This window comes from Pinus tabuliformis, chromosome 1_1, assembly GCF_031772625.1.
Source record: "Pinus tabuliformis cultivar Carrire ecotype Pingquan chromosome 1_1, CPIR1, whole genome shotgun sequence".
In the NCBI taxonomy this organism is placed as follows: Eukaryota; Viridiplantae; Streptophyta; class Pinopsida; order Pinales; family Pinaceae; genus Pinus; species Pinus tabuliformis.
Window position 1 is genome coordinate 424131339 of NC_142297.1, and position 18982 is coordinate 424150320.

Genomic DNA, 18982 nt, shown 5'->3' on the forward strand with positions numbered 1-18982 from the left:
TCCAGGGTTCGGAGGATAAACGGTGGGCAACACCTCCACCCCTCCCAGTAGAATTTAGGGTTAACACCCTATCATAGAATCACTTGGAGCTTTAATTGTTCTGAGGTTCTGTCATCACGTGGTCATCCCGGTAACTGTCTATTACCTGCAATCATACACTTATCCATGCATCCGTAAAATGTGCATCAGCATATTCAAAATAACTCACATATTATTCCCTTATGAATTCATCTATGATACTACAGTACAACATATTTTGCCATATTCCATGCATGTCTTTTGACTTTCATCTAGAATGTATTCACTTCCTGATTTCTATCCCATTGATCATATTGACATGTATAAATAAATCAGATCTATAATATCTTAATTTCTATCAGAAGTAAAATCATTCAACTGTCTTAACTTTACTTCGACAACTATAATTTAGTAAAATGAACCACATATATTGTTTTGGTATCCATGTACCAGCAGGACTTAAACATATATTATGCCACAAAATTTCACGTTTATCTATAATCATTCAAAATGTTTCTGAGTCTCTGATTGTAGTGAAGTAAATATATACTAAACATAGTTTAAAGTTCTTCAAAATGGACATAAATTAGGGTATCTCTGACATATGTCCTCTGTATTTTCCCAAGTCGTTGATCCAGGACTATACTTGTCCCATTGAACCTTAACTTGGTCCACCAGGCGGTTCCTCAGCTATCGAACTCTACGTTCCAATATACGTAACGGTTCGACCATTATGACTCCCTCGTCCGATACCTGCAATTCCTTCCATTGAAGGTTATGAGATAGATCAGCGATATAATGTCTTAATACAGAAACATGAAATACATTATGAATTCTATGCAGGTGAGGTGGCAGGGCAAGACGATAGGCAACAGGTCCCACTCTTTCCACGACTTTAAATGGCCCAATAAATCGGGGTGATAACTTTGTCCCTTTTCCGAATCGAATAGTACTTTTATTTGGTTTGATGCGGATGAAGACCTGATCCCCTACTTCATACCTCCTATCAATTCGGTGAGCATCAGCATAACTCTTTTGTCTATCCTGTGCTTCCTTCAATCGTTGTCTAATTTGTCTTACCTGCGCTTCCATTTCATGGATTAATTCTGGTCCTATTATCACTCGATCTTCTAACTTGTCCCAACTTAACGGTGTTCTGCAAGGTCTGCCATATAAAGCTTCAAATGGAGGCATTCCAATCGAGCTGTGGTAACTGTTGTTGTATGCGAATTCGACTAAGGGTAAATACTTTTCCCAGTGTGATTGCTGATCCATCACATACATTCGCAACATGTCTTCAAGTACTTGATTTACTCTTTCAGTTTGCCCATCAGTCTCAGGATGGTAAGCAGTGCTTAAATTTAGCTGAGTACCTAAGGTTGTTTGCATGCAAGTCCAGAATCTAGAAGTGAATCGCGAATCTCTATCGGATATAATCTTTTTAGGTACTCCATGAAATCTGATAATTTCATTTATGAATACTCGAGCTACGTCAGCAACATCGAAAGTATCTCTTACGGGAATGAAATGGACGCTTTTTGTTAATTTATCCACCACTACCAAAATGGCATTGTGTCTTTGAGAAGTAAGAGGTAGTCCAGTGATAAAATCCATAGAAATGGTCTCCCATTTAGACATAGGAATGTCGTGGGGTTGTAAGAGGCCCGCTGGGTGACAATGATCTGCCTTTACTTGCTGACATTCCAAACATTTTGCAACAAATTGAGTGATATCACGCTTCATGCCTGCCGAAAAGAAGAGTTTCTCGGTATCCGCATACATTTTCCCTACTCCAGGATGAGCACAATATACTGCTCTGTGGGCTTCCCCAAGGATGGTATCTCGAAGATCTTTATCATCAGGAATATACATCCTTCCATGGAATCGTAAGATCCCATCGTTTTCTAATTCATATCCCTCAAATTTAGATTCTTTTGCCCTAATACCTTCAAGACTTGCTCTCACCTTTAGATACCAGCTGTCTTTTATAAGATGATCCAGTACTCGTTGTCTTAAGTCTACTTTAATGGGTATGAGAGAAAATATCTGAGGTCTCCTGCTTAAAGCATCTGCTACTACATTTTCTTTTCCCTTAATGTATGATATTCCGAAGTCATATTCACTTAGGAATTCACTCCATCGCCTTTGTCTGGCATTTAAGTCTCTTTGGGTGAATAAATATTGTAGACTTTGATGGTCGCTTTTAAGTGTAAAACTTCGTCCCACTAGATAGTGTCTCCAAATCTTTAAAGCTAGCACTACAGTGGCTAATTCTAAATCGTGAGTAGCATAGAGTTCTTCATGAGGTTTTAACTTTCTGGAAGCATATGCTATCACTCCTCTATCCTGCATCAACACTGCACCCAGCCCTTGTTTGGATGCATCAGTACATACCGTAAAATCTTTGTTCATGTTTGGGACTCTTAGGATTGGTGCACTGGTGAGTAGTCTTTTGAGTTCAGAGAATGCTTTATTACATTCCTCGGTCCATTCATACTTAACACCTTTACGCTGAAGGGTTGTAATTGGCTTTGCGATTTTGGAGAATCCCTCCACAAATCTCCGGTAATAACCGGCTAAACCCATAAAGCTTCGTATCTCATGTGCATTTTTCGGTATTGGCCATTCCATGATCGCTTTTACCTTCTCAGGATCTACTGAAATCCCTTCACCTGATATGATGTGACCCAAATAATGAATCCTTTCCTGAAAGAATGAACACTTGGATAGTTTTCCATATAACTGACGTTCTCTAAGACAGGACAATACTATCCGCAAATGATCTTCATGCTCTTTCTTATTCTTGGAATAGATGAGAATATCATCTAAAAAGACTTGCACAAATTGATCAAGATATTCACGGAAAACACTGTTCATAAGATTCATGAATACGGCTGGCGCATTTGTTAACCCAAATGGTACCACAGTAAATTCATAATGTCCAAAACGTGTCCGGAATGCAGTCTTAGAAATATCATTTTCAGAAATCCTTAGCTGGTGATAGCCTGATCGAAGATCAATTTTTGAAAAGACAGCAGCTCCTTTCATTTGATCGAAAAGATCGTCGATTCGAGGCATAGGGTATTGATTCTTTACTGTAGCTCGATTCAAGTCTCGATAATCTATGCATAATCTTAAAGATCCATCTTTCTTCTTCACAAAAATTACAGGAGCGCCCCAAGGTGATGTACTGGGCCGAATATGTCCTATATCGAGTAGTTCCTTCAATTGAATTTGCAATTCCTGAAGTTCTGGAGCTGTCATTCTATAAGGCGTTTTAGAGATCGGTTGGGTACCTGGTTTTAATTCAATAGTGAGATCCAATTCTCTTACCGGGGGTAATCCAGGTAGTTCTTTTGGAAATACATCCGGGAATTCGGCTAACACCGGATATTGTTCTAAGGATGGCCCTTTTCCTTGGCTTACTTCTTGAATTACATAAGCCTGACAACCTTTCCTTAAACAACGCTTCATCTGCATTGCTGAAATGTAGCGTAAAGAAACTTCCCTCTTGATTCCTTGAATTTGGATTACTTCTCCTTCATCATTTATGCCTAGAATCCTTTTCCCATAACAGTCTACCCAAGCTTGGTGAGCTTCCAACCAATCCATACCTATGATAAGATCATACGTTCCTAAGGCTGTGACATAAACTTTTAGTTTAGTCGTACAGACCCCTAGATCGATTTTGCATTGATCCACACTCAAGCCCACGGTTTGGAGTTCTCCTGAGGCCATTTCCACTTGATGGAAATCATTTTGTCTACGAGCTGCCAACCCACATTTGTTTAATGCATATGACGAAATGAAACTATCTGTGGCACCAGTATCAAATAAGATTTTGAGTTTTATACCATTGATAATACCTGAAGATTCCACTACAGTGGATTGATGGGCTGCTTGGTCGTGGTTGACTACTGCATGAATTCTATGATTACCTCGATTGTTTGATATCGGCTCCTTTCCAGTCCTATGCAATATATTCGATGAAGCTTCTAGGCAGTCACATTGAAAATGCGGTCCCCCACATCCCCAACAATTAAGCTGCGTTGATCCTCTTGAATCAGGACGTGAATTTCTAGAGAACGAGCCTCGTCCTCTCATGTTGATTCCTCTCGAATTTCTTCCTCTACTGGCAGTCCCTCGAGATGTCCATGGACTGGTGTTTGATGATTCTGCGACTATAGTGTTTACTGCCATGGGAGCTCTTGTCCCTATATTTCTTGGGGTAAAGCTGTTACCATAAGGTGGCCTCGAGCTATCTCCTCTGAAGAAGTTTCGGGGAGTCTTTCCTGGAAATCCTGATTGTAAAGGCCCTCCGGTTTTTAAACTGGGTATCAACAAAGCATATTTAGTAGCATTAAACAAAGCATCTGGGCATCATACTGATACAGTATCATGATACTTGCAATGCAAACCCTAGCAGAGGTTCATTGTTGAGGATACTTCAGGGGTTTGTCCTCCACGGCTGTGCCTTCAATCTGCTGATATATCTTCCAGATCATACCTCAGATGTACTGGTATAAGAATGCCACTAAAGATGTCTTCTTTAATGTTCTGCTCAACAACACCAGTACCTTCTAAAGATCTTGACAATCTGTGACAACTGACAGTAATAGAGATGCGAGTATACTGAATTTACTGGAGATGCGAGGATACTGAATTTACTGGGTTCACAAGTCTGTGCTTTAGCAATCTTCAAGCCTTCAATTTAATATTATATTCTTCAGATCAGGGCTGCTAGAAACTATCAGAGTTTTGCTTAGGATTGTAGCACAAACATAGGCTTCAGAACTTTCAAGAACACTGGTTAGGGCTTCTTAAGGAAATCGAGACATACTTCAGACAAGTGCACAAGTGGCTACAGGTGGGCAGCGCATAGCCCTCAGAGAACAAGCACTAAACTATACTGCTGCATGAGAATTTTCAATGTATACGCTGATGAAGTAAAATAGGGTCAATTCACTATAATCTTCAGGGCCAAACTATCCTTTCAGATTGGAACACTAACAAGAAAACCACCAAACATTTGATTTGACAACAGGTCACTGAGATGAAACTAGAAGCTCGACCAACTGAATGACTAATTTTGCATGGTTTACACAGGCTTGCATATGGATTCTATAACACAGTCAACCCTTGTAATAGAGAGGCTGAAACTCAGAAGGCATAGGGCTGGAAACTTAATAAAATATAGCGAACACCATAGCATTTGATCTGGAATCGAATCTTTAGGACGTAGAGACAATATGTAATGTTTAAGCTAGCTTCAGATTCAGTTTTCAAAGGTGCTGAATGGCCATAGATATGCCCAACGAATGCTGCTTCTGATCCTCGAAACTGCTCACTAGGCCGCAGATAATAGATAATCAGACCTTCTTGAATTGCCTCATGGAAATCCCAAATCGTAGGTCTCGTTTCCATCTGTCCATTTCGTATCTAAGTTTCATCCAAATAGAATCGGCCAACAAAAGAAAACAGACACACAAAAAAAATATAAAATAACAATTAAACTAAAAACAATTACAAATAAAATTTAAAAGGGAAATAGACTGTAATTATAATTTATCCTAAATATAAATAAATGAAAGATGTAAATTTAAAAGCGAACATATGCCATACCCATATATGAAAATTTAATCTGTTTTTAGATCAAATAAATCCCGTGCACGTCCAAAATAGAATGATCACATGAAAGAGTAAAAGCTCCGATATGAAATTTAATTAAAAAGCTATGAATTTAATTTAATTTAAAAACTCCGATATATTTTTTTTTAAATGTAAATTTAATCCAAATATTGTAAAATTAATCTGTAAGAAATCTCAGGAACGGCAGCAACCTCGGCGCTGTCTATAGTTTGCGTACTATTTGGATTTTTCCCTATTTTCACTCTAAAATTTCGAGAAACAACAACAGTCTTGGCTAGGGCAACTTATGGTTCCGTATTATCTATAATTTTCTATTTCCCACCGCTAAAATTAAAGTTGAGACCTTCATATTAATTCTGGCAATGGATAACTGTATAGTCCATACCTGCAGCTACGCGGAGCTGAGGTTGAGGTTGTACCCGCTACCGGTGAAGGTTTACGCATCTAATAAAAATTTGTGTATCTTGCTTCCGCTTTACGATGGGTTCCTCTTCTTGGTGTCCTGTGAGTGCGTTTGATTTGGTGGAACATGGCTATTATATTGACGAACTTTTCATGATTTAAATTTAGGCAAATATACAAATGATATGCTTCGACTGAGTGTTAAATCCACGGCTCGGGTGTGGGGAAGCGCTAACCGTTCAAATGAAAATTAATTTAAAGCGGAATGGATTTCAAATGATGATTTCTGCTTTGCATTCAACACGATTTCATTCAACGCGGTTTCATTCGATAACTGGCTACGATTTCATTCCCTGCCGGTTGTGTAGGGCCTGTGAGGTCCCGAAGGGTTTGAACGACAGGCTCTGATACCATGTGTAGTAATCAAAACTGGAAAACAGGAACCGTAAAAATTTTGATTTTGTACTTACCTGAACTGCTATCTGATCCGGTGAAGTTGATGATGCTGCTGCTGCTTTGCTCCAATTACCCGGGAGACCAATTCCACCCAGCCAGACTGAGCAGAGACTGGCTGCTCAATCCAGTAAGCTTCTCACAGAAGCTCACTGTCCCCCGTGCCCAGAACCTCAGACGGATTAAAGCTCTTCCAATGGCGGACCTCTCTCACTGCTGAATTCCTCCTCCTGGTTTCTAACTCCGTTGTTCCAGCCCCCCTCTCGGTTCAGACCTCCGGTTTTTAACTACGGGCTTGGCGGCGACCGCCCTCCTACCTGCAGCCACCGCCTTCCCTCCTTCCGACACGCCTTCCATGCATTCTGCGGCCCTTAGATATTTCTGCCTCTGCTGTCATATGTACTTTGTTATATATATCCTGTTTGGTTTATGCGTCCCCTTTTATATAAGGGTGTTTCTTTTTTGATTTTATTTTTATTATAAAGTTTAATTTATATATTTTATAAGGTTTAAAATTTATATTTATAAAGTTTAATCATATTTATTTTAAAGTTTAACTCATATTTGTTTTAAAGTTTATCATATCTATTTTAATATAAAGTTTAAAACTTTATATTAGTGGATTAGTTTAGATGGGTCGTTACAATGTCTTTAGTCATTTATGACTAGGTCTTAAACTCGGCCTTCATAATCTAATTTCAAATCCTTCTAACTTTAATTAAAACCTCATTTTCTTGATAATATGACAGCGACAAAATCTCATCATTTGGACTTCATCAAGAAAGACAAGCAACAATTTTAGCAGGCCTTTTTGAAATTCCAAAACGGTGTCCTGACATTATTCCTTTCATTTGGATACAAAGCCATCCATTGCTTATTTGATTGTTCTTCTAAGTGACATGGTCTTGGATCATTGGAGTCGGCTCTTTTGCTTTCAGGTCGATGAATTTCGTCTTCCTTTTTATATAAAGGAAACATTAGATTGTCTTGAGGACACCTTTGAACAACCTTCCTTTTATTAACAATCAGACTTGAGGGCTTAAATCAGTACCCTTCTTTTACTCCTTAGGATATCTCACATAATTCTTCATATTCTTAAAACCTGAGATCCATAGATTCTTCAATCTTCTGAAACGTATTATGAATTTTTCAACTTAAGAGAGATCATGACAAAACTTATCTTATGCTATTAATCTTGCCTTCACATTATACTAAACAAGACACTTGATCTGAGGTGGCTCAACTCAATTCCACAGGGAGGAGGGGAAAGCTCGGACCTACTAGGCATAATCTCATACTTGCATAGCAATATCAATACACACAGACTGCATACTTACCTCATAAAGATTAGATGAATAAAGTCACAAACTTCTCTTTAATCATAGACCCACAGTTCATACTATGTGACACTGTAATGTCCTTTAGGATTCGCTCACCTTCCACAAAGATAGAAATGCCTCAGGTCTGCAAGGATTCCATATTGCAATGTGCCTTAGACTCAATGTGCCTCAGAGAAGCTCACACCAAAGAGTATACAAACTCAAATAAATTATTACAGGACTTGACTTAGGTTCAAATCATAATAGTAAGACAAATCATAAAGCTTGGATCCATAGAGAGAACTTGAATGCCTCACAGAGATGGTTTAAAAATCATTTGTTGCTTTTGAAGGGACCTCAGCCTTAGCTCAGCTTCAAACAAGGGTCAGGATGGTTTTAACAGAGGAATTCAAATCATCACCACATAATTATGAAGGAGGATAATCACATAGTTTACTGCCTTTGGATCATTCTATTGAGCCACAAGACCACAGAGAAGAAGTGCTTCGTATACCACAGAATCTTACTTACCATAGGAGCTTGCATACCATAGATGTAACCTCGCATACCATAGAGATAGATGCCACATAGATGCTCGCATAATAGAGAATAGGCTCACATACATCCATAGAAATATACATCCATAAATAGGCTTGCATGAACAAAAAGCAGAGTAACAAATGGGCTCACATGCCCCCAAGAATGTTTTGCCTTTTAGTTGACAACCATAGATTTGGATCAAGGAGGTATTCCATCACAAGTATCATTACAGGTACAAGTTACAACACTCTTCCACAAGGGTTTTATTATAGAACTTGGACTTCCTTTAAAGAGTCGAACCACAGGATAATTTTCCACAGAACACACTTATTTCCACCACAGAATTAGATAGGTGTCTTAGATCAAAGGAATTCAAATCATCACAGAAAGCTCGAACTTCCATGGCTTGAATGAACCATAGACTTCAAACTTTGGTGGCATTCGTTCCAAGTCTTCTTGACCTCAGATCACAAGCAACCTTGGATCAAATTACAAACTCAAATCATGCTCAGAACTTAAGCCCTTCTCCATAGTCCTTCAATCATAATTATTTGAATTGAATCACAGTGCAAGAAATAAACCTTTCAAAAGTTCAACCTTATAGACAAAAGAAATTCAGACTTCCTGTAGGTATGGATTGATGCTAGAGAAGGAGGCTCAGATATCTTTATCTCAACTGCTCATCGAACTTGGATCTGAAACCATGTTGATTTTTCTAGGGCACAAGCTAGAAATAATTTTTCTTCTACATGATAACTACTTCCAATGATTAGTTAACATTAATTCCACATAGCATTCATTCAAAATCATTAAGCAGTTATACAAAAGAAAATATCAACCATTAAACCATGAAAGAGCAGAAGAAAAATAACCATGAAACCATGAGACAAGAGACACAAAAATTAGGCCTAAGGCCAGGGAAAAACCCACAAGGGGAAAACCCGGAAATTCTTCCTTATGAGAGAGAGAGAGAGAGAGAGAGAGAGATTCATGAATATATTAGAAACATCATCAAGATGATAGCTAAACCAATACCCAAGGAAAAGATGAAATGCCATGCCCTCTTTTTGAGATTTTCAGCCCCCTCATTCCATCCTTTCTTCGTGGGAACAGAGCTCATGACAATATAGATCGATGATCCAAATGAGGAGAGATGGTCTCCTTTATATAGTAATCAAAAGGGGGTCGAATGGGTGCTTCTTAGGGGCCCAACCGACTTAAAATAACATGATGTTGATTTCTAGCATGCACAAACTAGAAACATTTTCTTCAACATATAACTACCAATGATTATTTAGCATTAAGTAAATATACATTATCTAATATCATTAAGCAGTTATACATAAGAAAATTCAACCATTAACAAATTAGAAGTGCAGTAAAGATAACAATGCAACTATGAGACAAGAGACACAAAATTTAGGCCCGAGGCAAGGGCAAAACCCACAAGGGGAAAACGCAAAAAATTCTTCCTTATGAGAGAGAGAGAGTGAGAGTTCAATGTCCATCAATACATCTAGAAAACAGATAACGAAAGAATGATCTCACAGATGTTAAGCCTCTTGTCCAGATGTTAAGCCTCTTGTCCTTTGTTTTTCGTCCCCCTTCCTTCCACAGAACTGACTAGAACAGACAGAAAAGAAGTTGTGATATGAATTGACCAAGTGAAGAGGAGAGACCTATATATATATATATATATATATTTATTTATATATATATATATAGTCTTCAAAGTGGGTTGAAAGGGTGCCTCCAAGGGGCCTAGCCAACTTGACACTTTAGGTAAGATAAATTTCAATTTTAATCTTCTTCTTTTTTTCCTTTTTCTTCATTGATGGAAATTTCGACCATGTCTCCAATTTTCAACACATGAGGCAGCCTCAACATATTTGGAGGCAAAATTTTAAAATTCAAATTTTCCAATTTCTTTTCAAGATGAAAATAACAACCATGCCTACCATATTTCCAACAGGCATTATGTACCAAACATCATTCTCTATAATGGAAGTATACACCTCCACCATGGCATCCCGCCATACCTACTTGGGGCATGTCACAACTACCATCTTTGAGATCTACCGCACAAACTTCCATATCAGAAAATAAGTTTAAAATACTCTCATTACGAGTCCTTATTTCCAAGGATTAATTTAGCACCAAAACCTTGAAAAACTAAATTAGAGAAATGAGCCCTAATGCCATGTGAAAATTTCAAGCCCTAGGTGTCTTATGTCCTTATGATCTTAATCAAACAAGTAGATAGTGAATTTAATTAATGTTGAAATTAAATTTTTGAGTTCAAACCATAGTATCAATCACATAATGGCTAGAAATTAAAGAGTAGAAACATAAAACCAAATCCACGCATACACAAGTAATTACTCCTTCAAATCAACTTTTTCATTCTTTTGAAAAAATTACAAGGAAACCTCCACAAACTTCCCACAAAAAAACATCGCACGATTATCATAAACACCTTGAACTTGAGTAGAACAATCTATCGATTGAGTACAATTGTACTACTAACTAAACATACTTGTTTACTGTACATTTGTACAAATTGTACCACACGACTATATGGATTTGTACTACAACTTGTTGAAAGCTACTTCGATTCACCTCTGCACAAATCCCTATGTCCCACCAAGACTCTGGGACGGTGGGGACATGGGTACGGGGAAACGCACAAGGGGGATGTGTGGGGTAGCATCAAATTTTAAGAAAATTTAGGGGAGATGGGGGGTGTTGAGGTATATAATTTTTTTTTAATATATATATATATATATATATATAATGAAAGCATAAATACATTGATCCATACATAATTGAATTAAATAATGAAATACATTAATCCATACTCATCACTCATATTGATACATCATTCATCCATACACCACAAGATTCAAAATTAAATTCACACTGCACTGCGCTCCTCAGCGCCTGACTACTACTAGTCCGCAACTATCACTCTAGAATCTGACTGCATCACTGACTCTGATCCATCCTACTATTGAATACTATGGGCCCCTGTAGCAAGGTGATGATCCATGAGGACACCTCAATGGACCTTGCCCAACCCTTTGTGAAACTCTGGGACTATAACTCCATATCACCCCACCTCACTCTAGAGATATAATAGCACAAATGGTAAAATCTTCCTCCAACCTGGAGGACAGATTGTTTATCTCTGCGGATGCTGCCGCCTGGTCCTACTTCTCTTGCTTGTCCTTCTTCCTAAGAGAAAACTAGTTACTGTAGTGGCCAAACTCGTCATACTTGAAGCATTTGACCTTAGATAAGTCCTTCTTCTTCTTCTCCCCTTGTCCCTGGCTGGGACACTTTGATGCTAGGGTCACATTCTCCTCTTCCTTCTCACCCTTCACGCCCTTGCTACTACTCTCGTTCATGGTGCTCTTTAACAAAGCTCGCCTCAACTCCTCCTGTTGTAGCTCTGACCACATCCTATCCCATCTAGGCAATGTGTCTTTGCCCAAGATACTTTGGACAAACACTTGTCACTCCTTTGAGACATTGTTCAATGCCAAACAAACAAGCTCTGTTGGTTGAGGCGCCTCCCTAATGGCTGCAAGCTGATCTGGGACCTCCTGAATCCTAGTGAGGAAGGAGTCTATGCCTTCACCCCTCATCATCGTCATGTTTCTTAGCTTCTCCTGCAAGAACATCTTTTGTTGCTTGGAAGTGTTCTGATATAGCTGGACAAGAGCGTCCCACATCTCCTTGGTAGTATTCTTGCGAGATACATGTGAGACTATATGGTCTCGAACTCCATCCAGGATTAACCGCTTCACCTTTGCCATCTCTCTCCTATATTCCTTCAGTTGATGTGCATCCTAGGGTACTGCCACCACATTATCTACATAGTTTTTTAGGCCATGTTCATCGAGCAGGAAGGACATCCTAGCCTTCCAGATGACAAAATTAGAGGCTCCCTCCAACCTATCCTGATCTCTAAGCCCAATTATGGCCATATCTGAAACCGATCGAAAATCTCCCTCTTTCCCGCTGCTCGGTTGCCAAGATTGCTACATGCACTCCCTTCTGGAATGAGAAACTCTGCTCACAGCTTTTGCCAATCTGCAATTGGAAAATCGGATTTCTAGAACTCAAAACCCTCTGAGAGAAATTATCTCTATGTGTTCCTTTCTCTTCCACACAACGCTGATTCTACTACTGCAAAACCCTCCTGCACCTAAACAAGATATCTTCCTAGTGAAAAAACTTGGGTTGCTACTCCCCCTATCTGCTGGAATCACTCGACTGGCAAGCTGATTTTTTCTGCTAACCTACACTGAAAAATCGAACTTGCTCAAGCAATTAGCATTGCCTAGCTTAGTCTTTGCGCAAACCTCAGAAATTCGTCTTGTTGCTCCAACTGAACAATGAATTTGTGCTTCCCCGTCTGATCAAAATAGCTCTGATACCATGTGAAATTTTCAACCACTGAAATTCTATTACAGCAATTGGAAATTATTCTTCTAACTGTAAATTAATTAGCAATTTATTTGCCACAGAAAATAACGAATAATTCACAGTGCAAACTTCACAAATTAAATTATGCGGAAGATAAACTGGAAACTGAGAAAATACTACCACACACACAAAAAATTTGACACCGTTGTTTTTGGAAAAATGTCCCCGGAAAAACCCAACTTGGGAAAATCGGTGCAGTGGTTGAAGGTTTTTATTATTAAGCAGCAATGAGAATTTTTTAGTACAATAAATATCGCCAAACTGGCGAATCTATCCAAGAGGAATACTAGCAAAAATTATCTGAGGGAATTTACCCTCACTCTGAGCAATCTCGGCACTTGACTACCTCTAAAAAGCTAGCCGTCCAATCAGCTCTGAGCAGGCCCTGCGTCACCCGAGCGCAGTGCCTCAAATGCTCTGCCTAAATCAGTTGCTAATCTAGTCGTCCTACTTACTACTTTACCCTCACTCTGAGCAATCCCAGCACTTGACTACCTCTGAAAAGCTAGTCGTCCAACCATCTCTATGCAAGCCCTTCATCACCCTAGCGTAGTCCCTTAAACGCTTTACGTAAACCAACTGCCAATCTAGTTGTCTTGCCTGCTGCTGACTAGGAAAATGCTTCTCCGGCCCTCTAGAAAACTTTCCTGTCCTCTGGAACTAAAAACGCCTTCCTCTTCAACTGGATCGAATTGCCCTCTTGAGGCTCTGTGTAGCCTCTTGGAGAAAATCTCAGCCTCTTCTTCCTAACTCTCCGAAACTAGAAGAATTCCTCCGAACTCACACTCTCTACCCCTTTTGTCTCTGCTTCCCTTCTCTGGCTCGAACTCTTCCGACAACTACTGTTGCTCTTTGGAAAAATCATACTACCCAAGGAAATCCATCTCAAGTGTGTTAAGTGTATGTTCTCCATCTACACATCAACCTCCTCTTATAATCTCCAGTTGAGACACCAACGGCTAAGATTAAAACATAATCCATGGCTGAGATCATTTCTGGATCGATCTGTGTGAGTTTCTAGATAATTCACACCATTCTCAATTAATATTGATTAATTAACCGCTTTTCCTAAGTTTAGCCTTAGGAAATATTTAAAAATAGGCCGATAATCTAATTGAGACACTTCTAGGTGGAATTTCCAAAAATGATTTATGGGTTATGGAGAATTTTTGTGTTTACCCTCTCCACAAAGTTTCAAGACTAGAACACCTCTGATGCTGCAAAAACTAACACCCTAGGGATGAATATTAAGCTTCCCCACTCATAAATTATTGTTTTCAAACAAAATTAAGGGGGGATGCCTAGCCCTTTCTGAGGGGGGACACCCACAAGCACCCCTTTTGGGGAAACGCATCCCCCACACTCGCGAAATGTTTCCCCCTATGTCTCCTTGCGTCTCCCCAAAAGGGGGACATGGGGAAATGTTTCCCCGAGTGTCCCCCAATCAGAGGTGTGTGTGAAGAGTGGGGTGTGTGTACCACACCCTAGGGGATGCTCCCCATGGAACACTTATAAATCCCCCCCTCTTTATCTCAATGCTCAACTTGATCAACAATTCATGTGTGAGAGAAAGCCTCTACCTTGACCTATTTTTATACTTTTAGCTAAAAATTTGTTTTTGAAATTACTCCTAGTATGAGTCATGCATGAGACACACTTTTTAGCCTCGACTGCTAAATATAAGACTTTTCACAAATATCTCAAACAACTTCTCGCACATTCACACTAAATCTGTGTGAAAGTTCCTATCCAAGCTATAATTATCTGCAAATTTAGCACTCTTTCTTCCTTTGATCTTCCAGCTAACATATATGTTAAAAATAGCAACAAGAAAATCCTAATTTAATTTGTCCTTGAATTAAATTGTAATTCTATTCTCATAGCAACTTGTAACAGTTAACTAAGTTAAGTTGACTTAATTGGCTCAGTAAATTTGAGTTGGAAGTCTATCTAGAGTCATGTAGAGTGATCCCTAAATTTTAGCGTCTCAGGTTGAGTTCTTATTGAGTTGTAATTATTTAATTCAGTTTAACTGAATTAATTTCAGTTAAACTAGTTATCACTGATGGAGGAACTAGTGAGAGATCAAGTGAATTAAATAGGATTTAATTCAGATGTAGTGATCAATCAGATAACTGATAATTCACTCATAAATAACTCATGCATGTCAGTTCAGAGGAAGACCCAGTTGAGATTAGAGTTCAGGGACAATGTACTATCAGTTGTAAAATCATCTAAATTAAATCGATGATGCATGCAATCAGAGGAAGGCCTATGGATGGATTGCACAGTTATGAGTGAGGAATTTCCCAATTAAATATGGGCTAATTCCCAAGGGAACAGCACAAGGAAGTAGGGGCTTGGAAGGCAATAGATTTGGCTAAGTATTGGCTTGATTTGATTTGTGAAGCAGTGAGATAGATTGTACTTGTGCAGAGATTGTTCGGGTTGAACAAGCATTGTATTTTCTTCTCAGATCTTCTGGTTAATGCAATATACAGATAGCAGGGGTTTTTAGTTAAGGCTTTCCCTAGAAAATTATTGTGTTATGTGTGATTGAAATTCTTCCTTTTCTGCTTCGTGATTTCATCGATCAATTTTTGTTTCCGCTGATGAGTAGAGTAGATTCAAATCAATTGTTTTAGCATATCACAATATGCAATTTGAATCTACAATAAAAATCTACATGGTATCAGAGCTGAAATCACTATAAAAGAGGATAATACGAATTTGTTGTGCAGGTGAAATCGAATTTGCAGTTTCATACTTCAGAGCCAACAAGATGTCATTCTACGGTTTGAGACTTGAGTATGCCCTTGAGGGTAGCTCGAATTACATAGCTTGGAAGGACATGATGGAGGCAGTGTTGGAAGACAATGGGCTGAAGGAATTCATAGATCATGATATCCCAAAGCCTCCAACATTTGATGCTAAAGATCTGGCAGAATGGAGAAAGTGTGTGGCAAAGGCGAGAAGGATTATCCTAGAAGGAGTTCGAGATCATATTGTCTCAAATCTCCACGGTAAGGAAACTCCATTTGCAATGTGGAAGGCATTGACATACCTGTTTCAAAACAGCAGTGACCATAGGAAGTTGGCATTGAAGGACAAGCTCAAAAAGATCAAGATGGAGAAGGGCGACTCAATTCCGAAGTACTTGACCAAGTTCACCCAATGTCGGGATGAGCTTGGAAGTGTCGGGGTTATTGTTGCAGAAGACGATCTAGTGAGCCTAGCACTTCTAGGACTTCCCAAGAGCTGGAAAGGCGAAGAAAGTGAAGGGGAAGTCATCCCATTCCAAATTAGATTCCAATCAGGGCGGTAAGAAGAAGGACATGTTGAAAATTAAATGTTTTCACTGTCACGAGCTGGGACACTATGCTACAAAGTGTCCACACAAGAAGTCAGTAAGAAGCCCTCAAGAGGAGCAGCAAGTGAAGATCTTGCTTCACAATTCGAACTGGATTTCACCCTCATCGCTTGCATTGTGTCATCGGTGATGGGTAGTGTCTCGTACCTGGATAATGGAACCTAATTCCATATGACTGGCAGTAAAGAGCTCTTTAGTAACTTGGTGGAGAAGGACCTCCAAATGCGCATCGAGATGGGAGGTGATGGGAGGCATAGCGCAACCGACATCGGTATTGTTACCTTTCAGAGGGAGTCTGGTTCTCCCCTCACATTGAGAGATGTCATGTATGTTTCGAGTTTGAAGAAGAACTTGGTTTATGTTGCCATGTTGGAGGATCGTGGCTATGATGTGATATTTAGCAAGGGAAAGGCTTTCCTTCGTCACATAGCCACAAAACATGTGAAGCGAATCGGGGTTTGAGTGAAGAACCTCTACAAATTGGAGGTAGAAGATTGTATTGCTTTGAACACTAAAGTAGAGAAGGTGCAAAGTCGAGATATCGGTGAATTGTGGAAAAGAAGATTTGGTCACTTGCACCATGGAGCTTTGAAGATCATGCAGCAAATTTCTACAAGACTTCCCAAGGGTACACTAGAGCAGAGAGACACGTGCAAAGGGTGTACATTGGGGAAGTACATCAAAGCTTCCTTTCGTGATAAAGACAGTCGAGCGCAAGAGATCCTTGATCAAGTTCACTCAGATGTGTGTGGACCGTTCTCGACAGTATCCACAGCCAAGCACAAGTATTATGTAATATTTGTTGATGATTTTTTTCGTAAGTGTTGGATTTTCTTCATGCAGAAGAAAGATCAAACGCTCGCTAAATTTTGTGGATTTAAAGCACTTGTTAAGAAAGATACTAGCAGGAAAGTTAAAGCTCTCAGAAGTGATAACAGTGGAGAATATGTGTTGAATGAATTCAATAACTTATGTGCAACAAAAGGCATTCGACGAGAGTTGATAGCACCTCATAACCCACAGCAGAATGGGGTGGCTGAAAGGATAAACAAAAGTATTATGGGAGCGGCATGGGCGATGTTACATGTGTTGAAGGAAAGTGTAACTAGGTTCGGTCTTCATAAATGTACTTTTGATATTTGTACTTATTCAAGAAAAGAAATATTATTTTATAATATATGTCAATGAGTTTCTTGCTCATTGAAATAGGTCTAGCACATGTAAAAGTGCTATAGGTAAGTCAAATAGTCAAAAGAAAATATTGAAGGCCTTAAGGGCATGTTACACCATGTATAAATATATATTTAAGTCAAAGGGATAACCTCCAAGCAAAGTCAAGTCTACTCCTATGCAATGGCACCATCAAGAAGCTCCTTCAAGCATGCTACACCACCATGAAAACTATCTGAAGTCTGCTCAACAAATCAGCATCCAAACAACCCTCAAAGTCGGCCTACAAACAATCAATCAAGTCGGCCTAAATGGAGGGACAGTCCTCTATTTATAGAGGTTGTCCACTCCAAATACAACGCACTACTCAAGCTCTGAAATCCGCAAGAAAAAGAGAGGACAAGAAGAACGAAGGAAGTAGAGGTAAAGGGTCTACTAGGGCAGCGAAGTAAGGAGGAAGAACAGCGAAGATTGAGGGACTATTTCTAGGGTATACACAGTCACATGTGCGAGGAAATGAAGGACAGTCCGCAGCTATAACAGCAGTGAGATCACAGTTATATATTCTTCTTTGTTTGGGCTAGTGACTTAGGCCTATTAGGCCTCATACTCAAGCGAAGAAGAGGGTCTCTCTAGCGAAGGAAAAAGGAGCTAAAAGCTTAAAGGAAACCTCCCACACATGCGAGAAGGCAGGGTTGCAGTACCACTATATCAAATCTGCACTATACATCAAGAAGAAGCTCGATTGGGTCAAGAGAAAGAAGGTATACCCTTGGTGAAAGATCTCACTAAGGATCAAAGATTAGTGTCTCTTCTAGAACTAGTATAAGAGAGCCTACTAAGGAGTAGAAGAACAAAGTGTCGAAAGAAGGAGGACGAAGTGTCGGAAAACAAAGTGCCGAAAGAAGTGCCAGGGTATATGGTGCAGAAAGGAGTGAAGACTTGACTTGTGCTTGGAGGATCTCTTTGTCAGGGGTCTAGGGTTTGGCATTGATCAATAGAAGCTTCAATAAGAGAAATTCACTAAAGGGTTTTCCTCTCAAGAGAAGAGAGGTTTTGGCCGTGGCAGAGAGCCAACATCTTGTGTTCTTGTTTTGGTAGCAATTTGATGCGGTACACACATATGCACTAATAAGAAGAAGAAGAAGAAGAATAAGCTAAGAAAAAAAGTAAAAAGACTCCACAAATTGTTATCAAGTAACGAAGAATCACACTACACGACTTTGCCCTATATTCTTCAACAAAATGATCAGGGCCTATCGTTGCACTTGTGGGCTAAAGCATGCAACACAAATGTTTATTTGCAGAATAGAAGCCATCATCAAATTCTCGGGATGAGTACACCAGAAGAAGTTTTTTCAAGTAAGAAACCAGATGGCACACTTCATGATCTTTGGTTCATCAGTCTACTGTCATGTTACCAAGGATGCACGAAAAAAGCTAGAGCCAACTGCTAAGTTGGGCATATTTGTGGGGTACACTAATACACCTCACAACTATCAGGTGTACCTACCATCCAACAGGATAACAGTGGTTTGTAGAGATGTGAAGTTTGATGAAGAGAAGGCCA

At 39.3% G+C, this 18982-nt stretch overlaps 1 protein-coding gene across 3 annotated transcripts in view; it reads right to left on the bottom strand.

Annotated features, from left to right (window-relative positions):
- The window catches only part of LOC149213502 (uncharacterized), a 103139-nt gene that overhangs the window by 75262 nt on the left and 8895 nt on the right, over window positions 1–18982 (bottom strand). Inside the window, exon 1 of one of the 3 annotated variants that reach the window (XM_089392038.1) lies at window positions 7860–7876. The exons of the other annotated variants lie outside the window; for them this stretch is intronic. The gene's annotated coding sequence lies outside the window, so the exon portion shown is untranslated. Of the gene's footprint in view, window positions 1–7859; window positions 7877–18982 lie in introns of those variants that run through there. 3 annotated transcript variants of the gene reach the window in all.